The sequence below is a fragment of the Protopterus annectens genome, chromosome 11.part0 (genome assembly GCF_019279795.1).
Source record: "Protopterus annectens isolate FY-2018-M chromosome 11.part0, PAN1.0, whole genome shotgun sequence".
In the NCBI taxonomy this organism is placed as follows: Eukaryota; Metazoa; Chordata; order Ceratodontiformes; family Protopteridae; genus Protopterus; species Protopterus annectens.
Window position 1 is genome coordinate 1,437,005,966 of NC_056745.1, and position 19,167 is coordinate 1,437,025,132.

Here is a 19,167-nt window from a genome sequence, read left to right on the forward strand (position 1 = left end):
TGTGTGTGTGTGTGTGTAGGGGTTATGTGCCAATAGTCTGTTTTAGTTTAAACCAACCCATGTTTTGTCAACACACTTTAGTCAACAATACAGTTGTGTGAGATCACACATAGGGAATATGCCCTTTCCCTGGAGATTGTGCACTCTTGGAGTTGATTATAATTAAGAAGAGGGTGGGAAGGGTGCAAGAGGCTTGACCCCCTGCAAAAGCACTCTTAAAATTTTCCATGTCCTAAGGAATAAGCTTGGAGCATGCAGAATTCGTATGTTGAGGTAATGTGTTAATGCTAGCGACACTGATGTCTCTTTGCTTTGCTGATTGTGACTATACCCATATACTTACATATATATAGGATCATAGGATCATAGGGTGTTACTAGGCTAATGGCCCTGGGGCCCTTACAAGCCTAGCCAAGAGTTTATCCCCGAAAAGAAACCTCATTCAGCACCTGTTCCCCATGTCAGTGAGGGACACAGGTGGAACTCTGGGACAAATTTGTGGTTTCCCATCCAGTCATCAAGGTTGCATTTGAAGAGGGTTAGTAAGGTACTCTGTTTGACATGTATGGGAAGTCTATTCCAGAGATGGGGCAGCCTCTGGGAGACAAACCTGTCTCTCCAGCAGGTTTTATTCCTGTCACATATTAGGTTTAGGACTATCAAGTGGGTAATGCATGAGGAGTTAGACTTATGGATATGGAGCACCTCTAGTAGGGCAGGGTCCACAATTGCCTTGTATGAAGACACAGATCATCTCTGAGCAACCTGTATGATACTGAGTAGAGTGATAGTAATTTGAACCTGTCTACATAGGGCATGTGTTGGAGGCCAGAGATTCTCTTTGTGAGGTATTTCTGTGGCCTTTCCAGCTGGTGTAGGTGTATGGAGAGGTACATATCAAAGGGGACATTATACTCAATTATTGGTCTAATGAAGGAGGAGTATAGAGTGGTAATAACTTCCTTTTTTTCTGGATGGAATCTCTTTACTTATGAGATGAACAAAGTAAAAAGGTTTTCTGACCACTGCTGCTACATGATGTTTGAATGTGAGATTGTTATCAACCTGAATATCCAGGCCTCTAATCACAGGTTGTGTGTTTAGGGGGTTGCCATTGATGTGGTAATCAGCAAAGGCCATATTTTTGCCAAATGGTATAATGATACATTGTTTTGCATTTAGCTTGAGGCCATGAATTTGGCAGCAGTCATTAGTTGCTGTACGACTCTCTTGCAGTATGTTAACATCATTTGGGGAGGTGATGACAGCACCCAACTTATAGTCATCCAGAAACTTCATCACACACAGGCCTTTTGTCTTTGTGTGGACTTAAGAGAAGTAGATGCCAAATAGTAGGGGTCCCAGGATAGATTCCTGGGGAACTACACCAGTGAAAGGTCTGCTATTGGAGGTGGAGGCACCTATTTTGACCTTGATGGTCCTGTCAGTGAGCCAAATGGTCACCCACCTAATGGGATAAGGATTTTGCCAAGTTGTGTTAGCTTTTTGATGATGCCCGAGTTGGGGGTTGTGTCAAAAGCCTTGGCCAAGTCAAGGTAAGCTGCATGTACTGACTTTCCTTCATCCAGGGCCTTGGTGACAATCTCAAAGATGTCAACCAGGTTCAGCAGGCAAGATCTGCCCTTGACAAATCTGAACTGGGTCGGGTCAAGGGCTTGGAGATTGCCTATGTCCTTGTTTATGAGATCCATAATAATATGCTCCATGACTTTACAGATCAGACTTGTCCATCTAATGAGGTGATAGTTAGGGTCAGTAGTGGCACCACCTACGTGTAAGGGATGACAATGACAGTTCTTCACTCTGCTGGGATGAAGCCTGTATTTAGCCTGTGGTTGAATAGGGTGCTCAGTGGAGAAGCCAGTTCTTTACCGGAGGTGGTGCAACATACAACCTGGGATACTATCAGGTCCCTTGTAAGCTATGTTCTTTGCCTTGGATAGGGCCTTTAACACTTGATCTATGGAGATGTGAGGTGCAGGACAAGTATTGGGGATATCAAAAGGGCCTTTGGGGCAAGGGGGTGAAGTTTTTGCTGAACCTATATGCTAGCAGGTTAGCTAAGTCAAAAGGAACAGTGAAAGTCATACTATTAAGTACTAATTTGGAACAAGCCTGGGCTTTGCCATGGAGGTTCTGATGTGACTGAAGAAGGCTTTGTGGTTTTCCTTTGTTTTGGAGGCTAGTTTTGATTCATACTTGGCTTTTGAGGTTTTCACTAGTGATTTAATTTGCTTGTTGAGGCTAAGGAGGGAGATTTTCCAATTTGGAATTTGTTCCTTTTTACCCAAGGATAATAGTTTCTTCCTTTTGTTGTAAAGTCTGTTGGTAGAGGATGTACACCAAACAGGTTTGTGATTCCTTGAGGAGCAGGTTTTAGTTCTGTTGGGTATGGCTGAGGACATGCAGTTGTACAGGTGCTTGTATACTGCATTGGCATACTGTACAGTATAGTTGTCTGCATCCTCTGAAGGGATAGTGGTGTCAAGCTGCAGATACCCTTCCTTAGGAGGTTGTAGTCAGCTTTTGAGAAGATTTTAGCATGATTATGGCTGGAGGGGGTGGTTGGGTGGGATAGAAACTTTGAGCAAGACAGTCCAATGATCTGATCTCACCAGGGAAGAACATGCTATGGGAGTGATCCAGTGATCACCCATGTTGGTGAGAACCTAGTCCAGAATGTTATCTTCCCTTGTGGGGGATGAGACGAGCTGGTCTAGTGCATTAGAATTTATGAAGTCAAGGAATCATTGAGTGAGTGCATTAGTGCAAGAATAGTTCACCCAGTCTATGGTGGGGTAGTTGAAGTCACCAAGGATCAGTGTGTTAGGGGGTACCTTGATGGAGTTAAGTAGATCCAGGTAAGAGGAGTGGGTGTCCTGAGTCATGGGGGGGGTCTATAGCTGGCTATACCTTGGATGGATGTCTTACCAACTGTCAGTTGCACCTGGAGTAGTTCCAGTGCATCATGTTGGCAAACCAGTCTGGAGGTGTGCCTATCCTTAATGAAGATAAAGACTTCACCACCCTTAGTCTTCCCAACCTTATTTTGGGGTCAGAATATGTGGAATGAAGTATAGCCCAGTGAGGCAGGAGTGCTCTCTGCAGCCCTGAACCAAGTTGACATGACTGCACAGACATCGGCATCTTCCAGTGCAAGGAGAACCTCCAGTGAGTGCATTTTCAGGTTAAGGCTCCTAGCGTTAAGCAGCAGAACCTTCAATTTGCTTTTTGACAGATTTTTTATGTTGGTAGATTTGGTTTTGGGACATTACCTAAAAAAGGCACAATGGGGGAGGTGAGAGCCTTGACCAGGATCCAGAATCCCAGTGGTGACTGGTGGAGGCCATCTCTGGCAAAGCTTCAAGGCCTGTCAACCATGTCATCCCAAGCAGACAGATACTAAATTCCCTTGGAATGACACCAGAAACTAAGCCAATTGTTGAAGTCAATTATTTTTTGCTGGTATTGTGGTAACATTCTTGATGAAGGTAGAATGCTGCTTAGGGCTAGGGTCATACCTGCCTGGGACACAAACTCTAAGAGCTCAATGATGTCTCTTCATATAGTCATTCACACCAACATGGACAATGACAGAGTCATACTTGTACTTGTTGTGGAGAGACGTAAGTGCATACATGATGTGGTGGATTGTGGCACCAGACAGACAACTGACCATGCCCTTCTCCTTGTCGAGCCTGGTAAGGGGGACATCGGTGTGTCTCACAACTGAGTCGCCAATAACTGGTATGTTTGGTTTATTGTTATGCCTTGTGGGCTGTGATGGTTTATTGTTTTGCTTTATTGGCCGTATTTGTGAGACACTGGTGTGTTGTCTGCTGTGTGTGATATGTTTGGTGTTGTTTGTGGAATGTTTGTGAGTGTGCTTTGGAGGTCTCTGCTATTTAGGTAAGTCTTTATTGAGGACCTCTGCATAGGTGTGTGTGTGTCACGCTTGGCTGTGTGATATGAGTGGTGTGGTGTTTGTGCTGGCAATCTCCTCTTTGTAGGAGTACTGACTGTGGCGTGAGAGAGCATGGATTCCAGGTTACTGATGTACATGCATTTCTCCCAATTAGAAGAATTATGTTCTAGGAGAAGCGTGCTGTCAGTAAACATGAGGCAGTTGCTACACTTCTCAATAAGTCCATGTTGACCAGGCTGGCAGGAGAAACTGATGGGAATTGTCCAGACATAGTATTCCGAATACTTGGGTGGACTTATGGAGAAAGGGTTTTGATAAAAGTTTGTCCTTAACAGTGTAGACCACAAAAAGCTTTTTATATGTAAAGTAACTTACCTGAATCACAAGTGCTAAAGCCAAAACTAAGATGCTTAGAATAACAGATAAATTTATTCAGGCTACTAACAAGCAGTAATAAATGCAGCAGAATAAACGCACTTGAAAACGTAAGAGCACACAGCAAAAATAAGGTGATAAAGTAGGAAGAACACAATTACAGTAAAAGCAGCTGAACTAAGTGTATTGTCTTAACTAAATGGAGAGGGAGGAAACAGAAGATAGTTAAAGATTAAGAAACTAAGGGGGTTGGTCTTCCAAAATGCTCTCTCTGTACTCAGTAAACTGAGCTGATGAGATGGAATAAGGAGGACTGTCCAAAATCAAAGAAGTAAGGGGGTAGTCCTTCCCAAATGATCTCACTGTACTCAGCTGAGTGATCAAATGAGATAGGAATGAGAGGAATGACCAGAATCAATTTTACAGCAGAGGTGGGCAATTCCAAACCCACCAGATTTAAAAGTACAACACTTAGCTGGGAGGGCAGGAAAAACAAGCAATGCAGACAGAATACAGAAGCCAGAGGCCAGAAATAAAGAATGAAGCAAATATATAAATGCAGTACAGTGCAAACCAAGTGCAAACTCTGCTATATAAGCTCTGCACAATTTCACAGTCTCACAGTATTTGTACAAGAAGTACAACAGAGAAAATAAACCTCATACAGTCAGATAAACACAGAGGTGTTGGCCAATAGCTAACACCTTAGGTGGGTTGACTCTACAGAAAGCAAGGAAGTTTCTCTGTTCACCTGTGAGAGAGGGGAGCTTTGAGCAGCCTATCTGTCCCTGGAGGGGTGGTTTCAGCCCAGAAATTAGTAGTTTATTGGCCATTTTGGGATAATTTCTATCTCTTTCATTACCCTGCTATAAATACTGCATTTGCCCGGTTTTGCACGCTGGGCAGCGCCGGTTAGCTAGGGTATAACTATTTTCGGCTCCACAAAGTCTCCTATTCAATTTTTCCCTTGGAACTAGACAAACTTTCAACTTAAGCACTCAAGCCATTCATTTCTCAGCCCGGCACTTGCTCAAAACTCATAGCAAGCACTTATAAACCCTAGCACTAGACCCTCTTGTACTGTACAGAAGGACAAGGCTCTCTATTCGACCTTATCAGCCATCCAGTAAATCAGTTCAATGGACCCATCCAGGCATGTCCAAAGGGCAGTTTCAGGTTTACTCTCCAGTCCAACTGGTGAATCTGGGCATTTTGAGGCAATATTACAACTGCCTCATGTACACAGACAACCCTCTCCTCCTACCACCAAACACTAATACATGCGAAAGATGCAATTATACAGCCAAACTGGCGGCTAAGCTCTCTCAACCCAAGACTGGATCAGACAGTGAAGAGGAGAAGGGAAATACTTGCATCACACCACCAGTCTCACATAGACCCATTAAACCAGCACAGGCAAAAAAACACACATAAATACATGAAAACATACTCAGAGACTCTAAATAAAAATCTGCAAAAGCAACAGAGACCTCCAAAGCAAACATCCAAGCAACCTCCACCCCCCAACACAAACCATGAAACACATATTTCACAAAACCAGTGTGCCGTGCAATCACAGCCCTTAAGGAAAAATAACATACCCAACATACTAGTAATAGGTGACTCTATAGTCAGGCACATTGACATCCCACTCACTAGGCTGAATAAGGAGAAGGTTACTGTTAGCTGCCTGTTGGGTGCCAGGATCCGCCACATAGCACAAGCACTCAGGTCACTCCAGAACAAGTACAAATATGACTCTGTCATTGTCCATGTTGGTGTGAATGATCTAAGTTGTACCTCCCTGGATTACATGAAAAGAGACATGGAAGAGCTCTCTGATCACATAGCCCAGGCTGGTATGACCCTGACCCTGAGTAGCATCCTGCCCTCACCAAGAATGATACCATGATATAAAGAAAAAATTCTCGATTTCAACAATTGGCTAAGTTTCTGGTGTCATTCAAAGGGGATCCAGTGTTTGTCTGCCTGGGATGACATGCTCGACAAGCCATGCTGCTTTGCTAGAGATGGCTTGCACTTGTCACTCTTAGGCTTTCGAATACTGGCCAAGGCTTTTGCCAGCCCCATAGTGCCTTTTTTAGGCAAGGCTCAAAAGACAAACCCATCACCGTAAATAGCACAAGTAACAAAAAACTGAGGGTAAGCTACTCAATGCCAGAAGTCTAAACCTCAAAATGCACACACTCGAGGCACTCCTCAGTATGGAGAAAATCGATATATGTGCAGTAACAGAAACCTGGTTTAAGGCTCCAGAGAGCACCCCAGCACTACCAGGCTAAAACTCATGCTATGCATTTTGGCCACAGAACCCAAACCAAAATACAAAAGGCAGGAGTGTATCCATATTCATCAAGGATACCCACACCTCCAGGTTAGTGGCACAGCACGATGCTTCAGAGATCATCCACGTGCAACTAACAATGGACAAAACTACAATTCAAATTGTAACCTGCTATAGATCACCAACCATGACTCAGGACCCCCATTCCGTGTTTCTGGAAACACTGGGAAACATAAAGGTCCTACCAAACACCCTATTATTGGGTGATTTCAATTACCCAAACATTAACTGGGAGAACTACTCAAGTACTAACTCCCTTGCCCAACATTTCCTAGAATTTATAAACTCAAATGCCCTGGTTCAACTGGTCAAAACTCCCATGAGAGGTGACAACATACTGGACCTGGTCATCACCAACATGGGCAACCGGTGTTCCACAACGGAGGTCAACCCCTTGCTGGTTAGATCTGACCATAAACAAATCACTTTGGATATCCACATTCTGCCCCCACCCCGGACAAGGAAACCACCATGAAAAACTTTTCAAAAGCAAACTTCACGTTACTTAAGACCGAGGTGGAAAGTTTCAAAGCCCCCATGCTAAAGGATAACGCTGTCCATGCTGCAAAATCCTTTACTAATGCATTCTACTGGCACCTACAAGAATGCATGGATTGTGCTATCCCAAGCAAAACCAAGACTCACTCCTCCAAGAAAAGGAAACCAGTTTGGTGGACTCCTGCCATAAACAAGCTATACAATAGAAGGAGGAAACTAGTACAGAAAACTATAAAATCCCAAGAAGGGAAGATATCCCTGATCAGTATCAGCAAGAAACTATGATCCCTCATAAAATTATCCAAAGCGAGCTTCGAAAGAAAAATTTCAAAAGACTCCAAAGATAACCACAAGGTATTCTTTAGCTATGTCAAGAATCTAAGTAGCAATGCTCAGATCTGCTCAGAGTTAGTACAGAATGGCACAAAATACACTGAACCGACCGATATCGCCAACATTGTGGCAGACAGGTTCAGCGCAAACTTCACCCCCCTCACCCCCAAAAGAGCCCATAACCATACCAGAAGAATGTAGAGTCCCTGAAATCACAGACACTCAGGTAAAAACAGCCCTCTCCAAAGCCAAAAAGACAGCATCAATGGGACCAACCGGTGTCCCATGCTGCGTCCTACATGAGCTCAAACATGAACTAACCCCTCACCTAAACACACTGTTCAAACTCAGCCACTCTACAGGCTATGTACTCATAGAGTGGCTCACAGCAACAGTTATTCTGCTCCCCAAAGGTGGAGCCACAACAGACCCTGGGAACTATCACCCTATAAGCCTGACTAGCTTGGTCTGCAATGCTATGGAGTGCATCATCATGGAACTCATTAACAGAGACATTGGGAACATCCAAACACTGGACCCTACCCAGTTCAGCTTTGTTAAGGGCAGATCATGCCTCCAAAACCTGGTGGACTTCTTTGTGACAGTTACCAAGGCTATAGACGAGGGAAAGGTGGTACACACAGCCTACCTAGACCTCACAAAGGCCTTCGACACCATTCCCCACTCTGGTATTATAGGCAAGCTCACCAGCCTAAGCATAAGCCCCCACATCACAAGATGGGTTGCCAACTGGCTCACAGACAGAACCCACATGGTGAGAGTTGTGGGAGCTAGGTCCAACTCTAAACCGGTTACAAGTGGCATTCCCCAGGGCTCTGTCCTAGGACCCCTCCTGCTCGGCATATACTTTTCAGAGGTACAGGCAAGCACAGGAGGACTATGGCTGACCAAGTTCACAGACGACTGCAAACTAGGGGCTATAATTGACTCTCCGACTGACACAGACATCCTCCAAAAGGGTCTCACTGAGACGGATACCTTGGTGTCAAAAATCATGGTCTCAAGCTAAATGCCAAAAAGTGCATAGTCATCCCTTTTGGAAAAAGCAAAGTACCCACAAACTACCACATAGGTGGTAGTCCCCTAAATACAGACGATGTAATAAGGGATCTGGGGACCTAAGTAGATCGTAATCTCACCTTTGATAATCACATTGCCAAAGTGGTTAGAAAATCCTTCTATGTGGCCCACCTAATCACAAAAGGGTTCGCATCCAGATCAAAAGAGGTCATTGTGCCCCTCTACTCATCACTCATCAGAACCATTATAGAGTACAACGTCCCATTTGGGATGTACCTTGCAAGACACCTGCAACAGCTGGAAAGACCACAGAAGTACCTCACCAAGAGGATCACTGGCCTCAAACAGATGCCCTATGCAGCTCGACTGAAGAAACTCTAGCTGTACTCGGTTGCATACCACCTACTCATAGGTGATCTCTGCCTGACATACAAGGCCATGTCCAACCCAGAATTGATGGACATGCTCCTCTTAAAGAAAACCTTATCCCCTCGAGCCACACGCTCTAGGGATCTAAATCTCACCACAACAATAAATAGGACATGCTGGAGGGATAGATTCCTGTCCCAGAGACTTCCCATGCTTTGGAACAAGATTCCAATCTACATTAGGCAGAGCTCCTCGCTAACACTCTTCAAAAGAAACCTTGACGAGTGAATGGGAAACAGAAAGTTTACCCCGGGGATCACTTCAGTGGATCTGCTGGACAGAGGCACAGGGAACTAATCTAACAGGGCGGTGAAAGCCAACACATTCGGGCTAGGCTTAAAAATGCCTTCCATCAGATAGCCTAGTACCTACCTATGAACCTATGAACCTATGATTGACAGGAATAATGTGGTGAAGCATAAGATGAGACATAAAACAGTCTATTGACTGGTCAGCCTATGTCTATATACTGAGCTGGTATTACATACGTTGGGCAGCATCTGAAAGAATAAGGCTGCATCTACAAGCACTGAACATGATGTTTGTTAGATGCTTACTAGAATTAATGTCTTGTGAGACAGAAAATGGTAGCAATCCAGAAGGGTCTTAGATTAGATGTGTGGCTTCGTTGTGTTGAGAGGAGTCAGTTGAGGTGGCCTAGGTGCCTAATCTGGATTCCTCACGGTTAACTCACATGCAAAGTGTACCAGCTATGGCAACTGGGGAGAAGCTTCAGGGCAGATCCAAGACATGCTGGAAACATTGTATCTTTCTACCTACCTACTTGCTTGGGAACATCTAAAGATCCACTAATATGAGCTGGACACTGTTGTTTGAGATGGGGAAGTCAGTCTTGTCCTCCTAACTTGCTTCTCTGCAGTCTTCACAAGGGGACATAGGTTTGAAAACGAATGGACAGATGGATGGCTGGATGGGTGACTGGATAGATGGAACTGAAATGAATGCAGTTTCAGTGTTTTTGTTTACAGATGAGACTGCATTCAGTCAAGTTTGTTTTGTAGACTTAGCATAAACCCATTAGATGCTTTATCATATATACCTCACATTTTTAACACCCTGTGAATAAAAGGATGTCACTGAAGACATAAGCTCAGTTAAGGAGTTGTGATCCATTTGGGATATCACAGGTAGAGCACATCAGTCTAATAGACTGCACCTGTCACTGTTTATAATGCCCTGTAATTGTCATCCTGAAGTTCAGTTTGCAACTTACATACATATGGTTTTAAATCCAATATTTGTCTGAAGGCCTCTGCAACAGGAGCAATTCACTTTACATGATGATGGTTTGTGATCTTGTCATTAATTCGGTGCTCACATGTACGAATTTCTCATGCTTGTTATTGGACAGACAGACAAACCCTCATTATTGCACTCATGTGAAATCGCAAACCATACTGAGAGCAATATAACTTACTGTGTTGTTACATTGTTACATTGAATGCATATTCTCTCAAGTTAATTTTATTGCAGTTAGCTCAAATTAAATGCATTCTGGTTGGCAATGTCATGTGTCTGTAATGTGTTGAATGTGTTGCATAAGGCTGAACTTTTGAAAAAGCTGAAACAACCTTTTCCTTAAATTCTGAAACTGGGGTTAGCCAGAAATAAAGGAAAGACATCACTTTAAACTGCTGTGAATAAGTTTTGCTACCAGCAATATCATATACATCATGAATTCATGTCAGTGTGTTTTATGGCTGAATGTCATTGAAAGTATTTACATTGTTTTCCTTGTACAGAGTTTTTGGGAAAAATATGATACTGAGTCTTACATCAAGTACAAAGAAGTACATCTTGTTCGTGACATACAGTATTCAAATTATACCTGGTTATGTCATTCAATCACTCATCTTCAGTTTGTTGTTCGGGAAACTCAGTTTTGCTGTTTCCTTCACCCTATCTCTTTGAAGGTTTTCTGAAAGCACACTAATTTGGAGTCTTTGTTATGTAATTTTCTCATTTTCTACATTGCATTGAGCATGCTCATTACAGATAAAGAGCACTTGGATATAATCATATCACACTCCTTTCATGTGCAATTTTCTCATTTTTCTGAAAATAACATTTTAACATTTCGGTAAATTATGTTTTATCTTGATTACCTCTATTCATCTCTTTGAAAAAAGTTTGTCAATAAATAGATGTATTTTTTTACAGAAAGTTAAACAGCAAGTGCAATTGTCTTAGCCATGTCTGCTACTTGCAAGTTTTCAGTAGAGGTTATCAATATTTTGAGGGTCTATGACAACTTTAGAATGTACCTTGTATAAGTTTTTGAAAGAAAAGAACAAAAAACTCTTTCAATGCAAAGAGTAAATATGCAAGAGAATTTCATTGTTTATTACTGTAACTGTAAGTAAATACTAAAAGAGTGGGTGTGTAAAATAGTTGTAGTGTCAGTCATTTGTAATCTTCTCCCTGCTCAACACTCCCTTGAGTTACAACTCCAAAAGGTGTCTACTTGCCACATTCAGGTCAACTGTGTGGAGCTTGCCAGATGGAATTTTCTGCAACAAGCCACTGCTGGTGAGCTTTCCAAGTGTCTGCTGGTAGTGATTCATTTGGATTGGGAGAATGTCTTCCTTCATCATCTTTGTGAGACCAGACTATAAGTTTGGGAGATTCCTCCCCACATCTGAGGTGCATAGGGTTTGCTTTTAATTTTATTCATCGAGTAGAATCCCAGCCAGTATAACTTCATGAGCTGAGCTGTCATCAAGTTAATCATTAACAAGTCATAAGCTTGACAACTTATACCACAGTCACACAAAGACACACACACACACACACACACACACACACACACACACACACACACACACACACACACACACACTTGCTTTATCAATGTATCATGTACAGATTCATTTACAGACAACTTACAGATTATGTAACAAGCAGTGCAAATATACACTCAGAAAATTATCATCCATTACTCAACATACTCATTCTGCTGAAGGCCATCTTTACACCCAAACCTCTTAATCGTTGTCTACCATTTTCAATTCCTATATGCATTTATGAGGTTGGTCGCGGTGGTGCAGCGGTTAGCATTGTTACCTCCCAGCAAGAGGTTCTCTGGTTTGATTCTCAGCTAGAGCATCTTCTGTGTGGAGTCTACATGTCCTTCTTGAGGTCAAGTGAGTTTTAAAGACATGCAAGTAGGTGTGTGTGTGTATGCATGTGTCTTCTGTGAAGGTTGTGTGCCAGGCTGGCAAATGATACTGTAAAAACATCACTGCCAATCAGTCTGCGGACTGGTGATCCCTAACTGGGAAAAGCTGAAAGCCATTGCTTTTTGTATACTGAACTTAAAACACATTCAAGAAAATTCTGCTTCTTCTACAGATCCAGACAATCACTTTTAGCTCTCACAAGGTGGATTCCTTGACTTCCCCAACTCTACCACACTAGAACAGCTGGTCTCAACCCACACAAGGGGAGATAACATACTGGACTTGGTTCTCACCATCATGGGTGAGTACTGCACCACTCCCATAGTATGTTCTTTCCTGGTGAGATCAGATCATCAGTCTGTCATATTCGAAGTTTATATCCCACCCAACCCCTCCCCAGCCATAACCAGAATAAAAAAACTTCTCAAAAGCTGACTACACACTCCTATGGGAGGGTATCAGCAGTTTCACACCACCACCACCCTCAGAGGATGCAGACAACTATGCTGAACAGTACATTATTGCAGTATACAAGCACCTGTGTATCTGCATGGACTCAGCCATACCCCAAAGAACTAAAACCTGCTCTTCAAGGAAACACAAACCTGTATGGTGGACATCCTCTATTGACAGGCTTTACAACAAAAGAAAGAAACTGTTGTCCAAGGATAAAAAGGAACAAATTCCAAATTGGAAAATCTCCCTCCTGTGCCTCAACAAGCAAATTAGATCACTAGTGAAAACCTCCAAAGCCAATTATGAGTTGAGACTAGCCTCCTAAACAAATGGAAACCAAAAGTCCTTCTTCAGTTACATTAGGAACCTTCATGGCAAATCCCAGGTTTGTTCCAAACTAATACTTAATGGTATCACTTACACTGATCCTGCTGACTTAGCCAACCTGCTAGCTGATAGGTTTAGCACAAACTTCACCCCCTTATCAACCCCCGAAGGCCCAGTCAACATCCCCAATACTTGTCCCACACCTCACATCTCTGTAGATCAACTGTTGAAGGCCCTATCTGAGGCAAACAACACAGGTTCCATGGGACCTGATAATATCCCAGGCTGTATTCTGCACCATCTCCAGCAAGAGCTAGCTTCACCATTGAGCAACCTATTCAATCACAGCCTAATTACAAGCTTCATTTCAGAAGAGTGGAGAACTGCCATTGTCATCCCCTTGCACAAAGGCGGTGCCACTACTGACCCGGAAACTATCGCTCCATTAGCTGAACAAGTCTGATCTGTAAAGCCATGGACCATATTATTATGGATCTTATAAACATGGACATAGGCAATCTCCAAACACTGGGCTACCTAATTCAGATTTATCAGGAGTAGATCTTGCCTATTGAACCTAGGTGACTTCTTTGAGACTGTCACCAAGGCCCTGGATGAGGGAAAATCAGTACAAACAGCTTACCTTGACCTGGCCAAGGCCTTTGACACAATCCCCCACTCAGGCATTATTAAAAAGCTTACACAATGTGGTGTTAATCCCTATCTTCTCAGATGGATGGCCAACTGGCTCACAGATAGAACCCACAAGGTACAACTAGGTGCCACCACCTACAACAGCAGACCTGTTACTAGTGCCAGGGATCTGTCCTGAAACCATTACTGTTTGGCATCTACTTCTCAGAAGTCCAGGCAAAGACCAAGTGCCTGTGTCTGACCAAGTTTGTGGATGACTGTAAGTTGGGTGCTGTCATTGACTCCCCAATGACGTTAACATACTGCAAGAGGGTCTCAGAGCTACAAATAACTGGTGCCAAAGTCATGGCCTTAAGTTAACCACAAAAACATGTATTATTATACCATACGGCAAAACACGGCCTCTACTGATTACCACATCAACGACAACATCCTAAGCACACAGCCTGTGGTGAGAGACCTGGGAATTCAGGTTGACAACAATCTCACATTCAGCCATCATGTGGCGGCAGTGGTCAGAAAAGCCTTTTACTTGGTTCATCTCATAAGTAAAGGGACTGCATCCAAAAAAAGGAGGTTATTACCTCTCTGTACTCCTCCCTCATTAGATCTATAATTGAGTATAAAGCCCTGTTTGGTATGTACCTCTCCAAACACCTGCACCAACTGGAAAGGCCGCAGAAATACCTCACAAAGAGAATCTGTGGCTTCCAGCACCTGTCCTATGTGGACATTACTTGATATCATACAGATTGCTCAGAGGTGATCTGTGTCTTGCCTACAAGGCAATATCGGACCCTGCCCTACTAGAGATGCTCCATATCCGTAGGTCTAACTCCTCGCTCATTACCCGTTTGATAGGCCTAAATCTAATATGTGACATCAGCAAAACCTGCTGGAGAGACAGGTCTTTCTCCCAGAGGCTGCCCCATCTCTGGAATAGACTTCCCATACATGTCAAACAGAGTACCTCACTGACCCTCTTTAAGCAGAACCTTGATGAGTGGATGGGAAACGACAAATTTGTTCCAAGGCTTCCACCTTTGTCCCTCATTGATAGGGGAGACAGGTCCTGACTGAGGTTTCTTTTTTGGGGATAAACACTTGGCTAGGCTTGTAAGGGCCCCAGGGCCATTAGCCTAGTAACCTCCTATGATCATGTGATCTATGATCCTAAAGAAGAATGAAAAGAATACCGTGGGCATATAAGAGGAAATGTGCTGAGACAATTCATACCACTCTGAGATATCAGAAGGAGACCCACTGTTTACCTCATCTGTCCTGCTGCTGCCACTGATTCAGTCCTACTGAGCTTTCTCTGCTCATATTCCCCCTTTTCAGCCATCCCCTACCCTTCGCAGCTACCAGTAAAGCTAGTAGCCTCTTCCAATTGTCATCTAACTCACCTGTGAAGTACTAATTCCATGTTATCAGTCTTAGTTAGGAGACCCTAGGTCATCCAATCTCCTTTATCCTAAATTCTAATTCACCATATTCACCTCTGATTATGTTTATAGGATCTTCCTGGGAACAGTGCACAAGCTCTTTCCCTTTCTTCTTCTTTGATTTTCCATGCACCCTTTTTGTTACTATTGTAGTTCACATCTGCATAGTTTTTCTAAAATGATAATTTTTTTCTTTATTTTCATTGCTTCCAGAAATAGGTTCAGAGGTTCATAGGTAGGCACTAGGCTATCAGCCCTTCATAGGTAGGCACTAGGCTATCAGCCCTAGGGCCTATACAAGCCTAGCCAAAAAGTTACCCTGGCTTTTGTCACCCATGAAAATTTATGAATATCTGATATTTGTATCATCAGGCCCTACTAGAATAAAACAATTTCATACGTGCCTATGGAATTAGTTTTGCACTGAAGATTCAACTTATCCCATTGGCTTTGGCAGCTGCATTTCAGGGGCATTGGTGGGATGTTTGGAATTATACACCAATTAGCAGACTATAGCAACCATTTCCTATTAGGGTAGTCCTACAGTCCAAAAGACTACATGTTTCAGGAAAGTATACTTTTTTAGTAATGAAAAAAAAAAAGCTTAAGCAAACAAACCAATTAGTCTATGAGAAACTCTGAAAAAAAAGTAATTTAAGAATCTAAATAACCATAAAACAAGATAAATATGCTGATTTAAATAGCAAATACTATCATTCCATAAAATAAACAAATTACTTTTTTAAATGTTTATGGTGTGCTTACATGGCATATTCTTGGCTACACCATCGCTATATTTTCAATCTACAGCTCATGGCTCATTTTAGCTATTACAAATATTCCTGTCTTTCTTACTTGTGCTATGTTAAATTTTTTCATCTGTCTTGTATTGCATCCTTGTGTTCTTAAAGCCTAGTCTATGTACAGTATGTACAGTATATTTCATAACTTTGACGTTTAGCTGAATCATGTACTGTTGCCATTACCTATGTATTGTCTACAAAGCTATGAGTGCTTCTTTAGTGTCTTGTCTAATGTCTATTACAAAGACACTGAATAATAGTTACATTGGGACCAAACTTTGTGACACTCTAGTTATTAATGCCTTGTTTAGTAACATTTTTTTCTCTTTTTCTTGACCTACAATGTTCTTCAATTTTGGCATTCCTCTACCAGTCTCGCTATTTTCTCATCATCCTCCACCCCCTCACCTTAATGATTCTGCTTCCTCAAACTCATTTTTTTACTTGGAATACATCAGCTGTTTATTGTTGTACTTGTTCTTTAAACGTTTTGTTCCTTTGGAAGCTGAGGTCATAGCTGAAACGTCCACCTGCCCAGCTAATCAGCATAACAAGAAAATACAGACACAAAGAAACTGACAAGAAGTGGGATAGATGCTCTATGTGCAGCAGTTTTAGAACTCCAGTAATGTAAAGTGGATAAAGGTGGGCAGACATAGGTTCATAGTTGTACATGATATTTGAAAAATAAGGTTTTTTAATTTGCTGTTGCATTGTAATAGTTCCATTACATAGAATGAGAAAGAAAGATAAGTGTTTTCATTTCTTGATCTGATCTTAAATTCATTTTAACAGTCTGTATCTGCTTCAGCAAGGGACTTCTATATTAGCAATCCAATGCATAATTACACTGCATTTTGCTGTTTAAGTGCTCTAACTGTTGGTATTAAACTCTCGTTTCATTCTTATGCACTGGGTGTGTATCAGGCTAGTCAGGACTAGTCTTTACATTAAGACAGTTCCAGGCCAGTCAGCTTAGGGTGAAGGGTCTAATAATTTCCTTCCCACCAACCCTGCTGTGTGTGTTCTTAAACACAGCATATGTGTTGTTGCTTGCCCATTATGATAATGACAGCATAATTCCCCCCTCCCCATTTATTGGCTGTTGACAATAACACATAAGTATCATTTTACAAAGTCTATCCCCTTAAAGTGCTCATCAGGCTAAAAGACCTTTGATAAAACTGTTTAATATTGAGTGCACCGATACTGCTTTTACTGATTTTGTATCAAACTAGTGATTTTTTTACTATAGTTTATTGGTTCTTGCTGATGGCAGAAGGTTTCCAGGCTAGCTGCAAAGTCCACCAAAACATTATCCTAAGACTGAACTTAGTTTTATAGTTATAGTTTTAGTTATAATTACCCCTGCTCCGAGAGTCATTCTTGTTAGAATCATGGACCAGCACTTCCCCACAACTTCTCTAGCCATCCTGACAGAGATGAGTATCTTTAAACAGTGTAAAAATTGTCTGATGCTGTGTGACAGTCACCTACTACTCAAACAATACACAGTGTGTGGATATATATATATATATATATATATATATATATATATATATATATATATATATATATAGGTCTAGGACAAATGCTCGACTAGCATGTGTCCAAATCACAAAACATCAAACACACATACACGAAAGTGCTTAACATTGAAAAGCTCTTCTGTGTATGTGTAGTTCAAAAAAAAATCTACGTTTCTGCAGGGGGACTTCACCCCCCTACACCCCCCACACCACCCTACTTTAATATTCTCACTCTGAGATCGCACTACAGTGGGGAAAAGGGAATTTTCTCTTACCCGCACTGTAGTCCGATCTACGAAACAGGCACACATACATGGAAGTGGTTTTCGGTGTTAAGTGCTTTTGTGTATGTGTGTTCGATGTTTTGTGATTCGGGCATATGCTAGTCATAAATATATATATATATATATATATATATATATAAATATATATATATATATATATATATATAAATATAATATCCTTGGAGGCCAAGATCTCACAGACAGTAAATGCAGACACCAAAATTGTCAGCAGTACACCTCACATCACACCTCATCAAGGCCATCATAATGCACATAGTCTATCATATGCTGAGCTTATAAAGATTAATTTGCCTAAACCTCAAATATCTACAAAACACAACACAGACATAAAACACACTCAGCAAGTTAAGCCTACCTCTGCACATAGCACAGAGTCCCAAAATCACAGATGGTGAGCTTGTAAGGCAGGCATCAGCCCAATCAAACATTCTTGTTATAGGTGACTGCATTGTCAGACATACAGAAGTAAGTTTCACCAGACTGAGCAAGGCAAGAGTGATGGTTAGTTGCTTGTCTGGTGCTAGGCTCTGTAAGACAACTCATGCATCCAGTTCCTTGAATAACAAGTACCAGTATGACTCTGTTATAGTTAATGCCAGTGTGAATGACTTGAGGTGTACCTTTCTTTACTATATGAAGAGAGACATGATGGAGGTCTCAGATTATGTGTCCAAGACAGGGTTGAGCCTAACAGTGAAGAGCATTCTGTCTTCTCTAAGGAAGATGCCACAATATGAGCAAAAAATAATTGACTTCAATAATTGGCTTAGCTATTGGTGTCATTCAAAGGGCCATAATGCATTCAAAACATTTAAACCTGAGTTATTGGTGTCATTCAAAGGGCTATAATGAATTAAACACATTTAAACCTAAGTTTTTGGTGTCATTCAAAGGGCTATAATGCATTCAATCCATTTAAACCTGAATTATTGGTGTCATTGAAAGGGTTATAATGCATTCAATACATTTGAACCTGAGTTCGTGGTGTCATTCAAAGGGCTATAATGAATTCAACACATTTAAACCTGAGTTCTTGGTGTCTTTCAAAGGGCAATAATGCATTCAACACATTTAAACCTGAGTTCTTGGTGTCTTTCAAAGAGCTATAATGCATTCAACACATTTAAACCAGAGTTCTTGGTGTCATTCAAAGGGCAATAATGCATTCAACACATTTAAACCTGAGTTCTTGGTGTCTTTCAAAGAGCTATAATGCATTCAATACATTTAAACCTGAGTTCTTGGTGTCATTCAAAGGGCTATAATACATTCAACACATTTAAACCTGAGTTATTGGTGTCTTTCAAAGAGCTAAAATGCATTCAACACATTTAAACCTGAGTTCTTGGTGTCATTCAAAGAGCTATAATACATTCAACACATTTAAGCCTGAGTTATTGGTGTCATTCAAAGGGCTATAATGCATTCAACATATTTAAACCTGAATTCTTGGTGTCATTC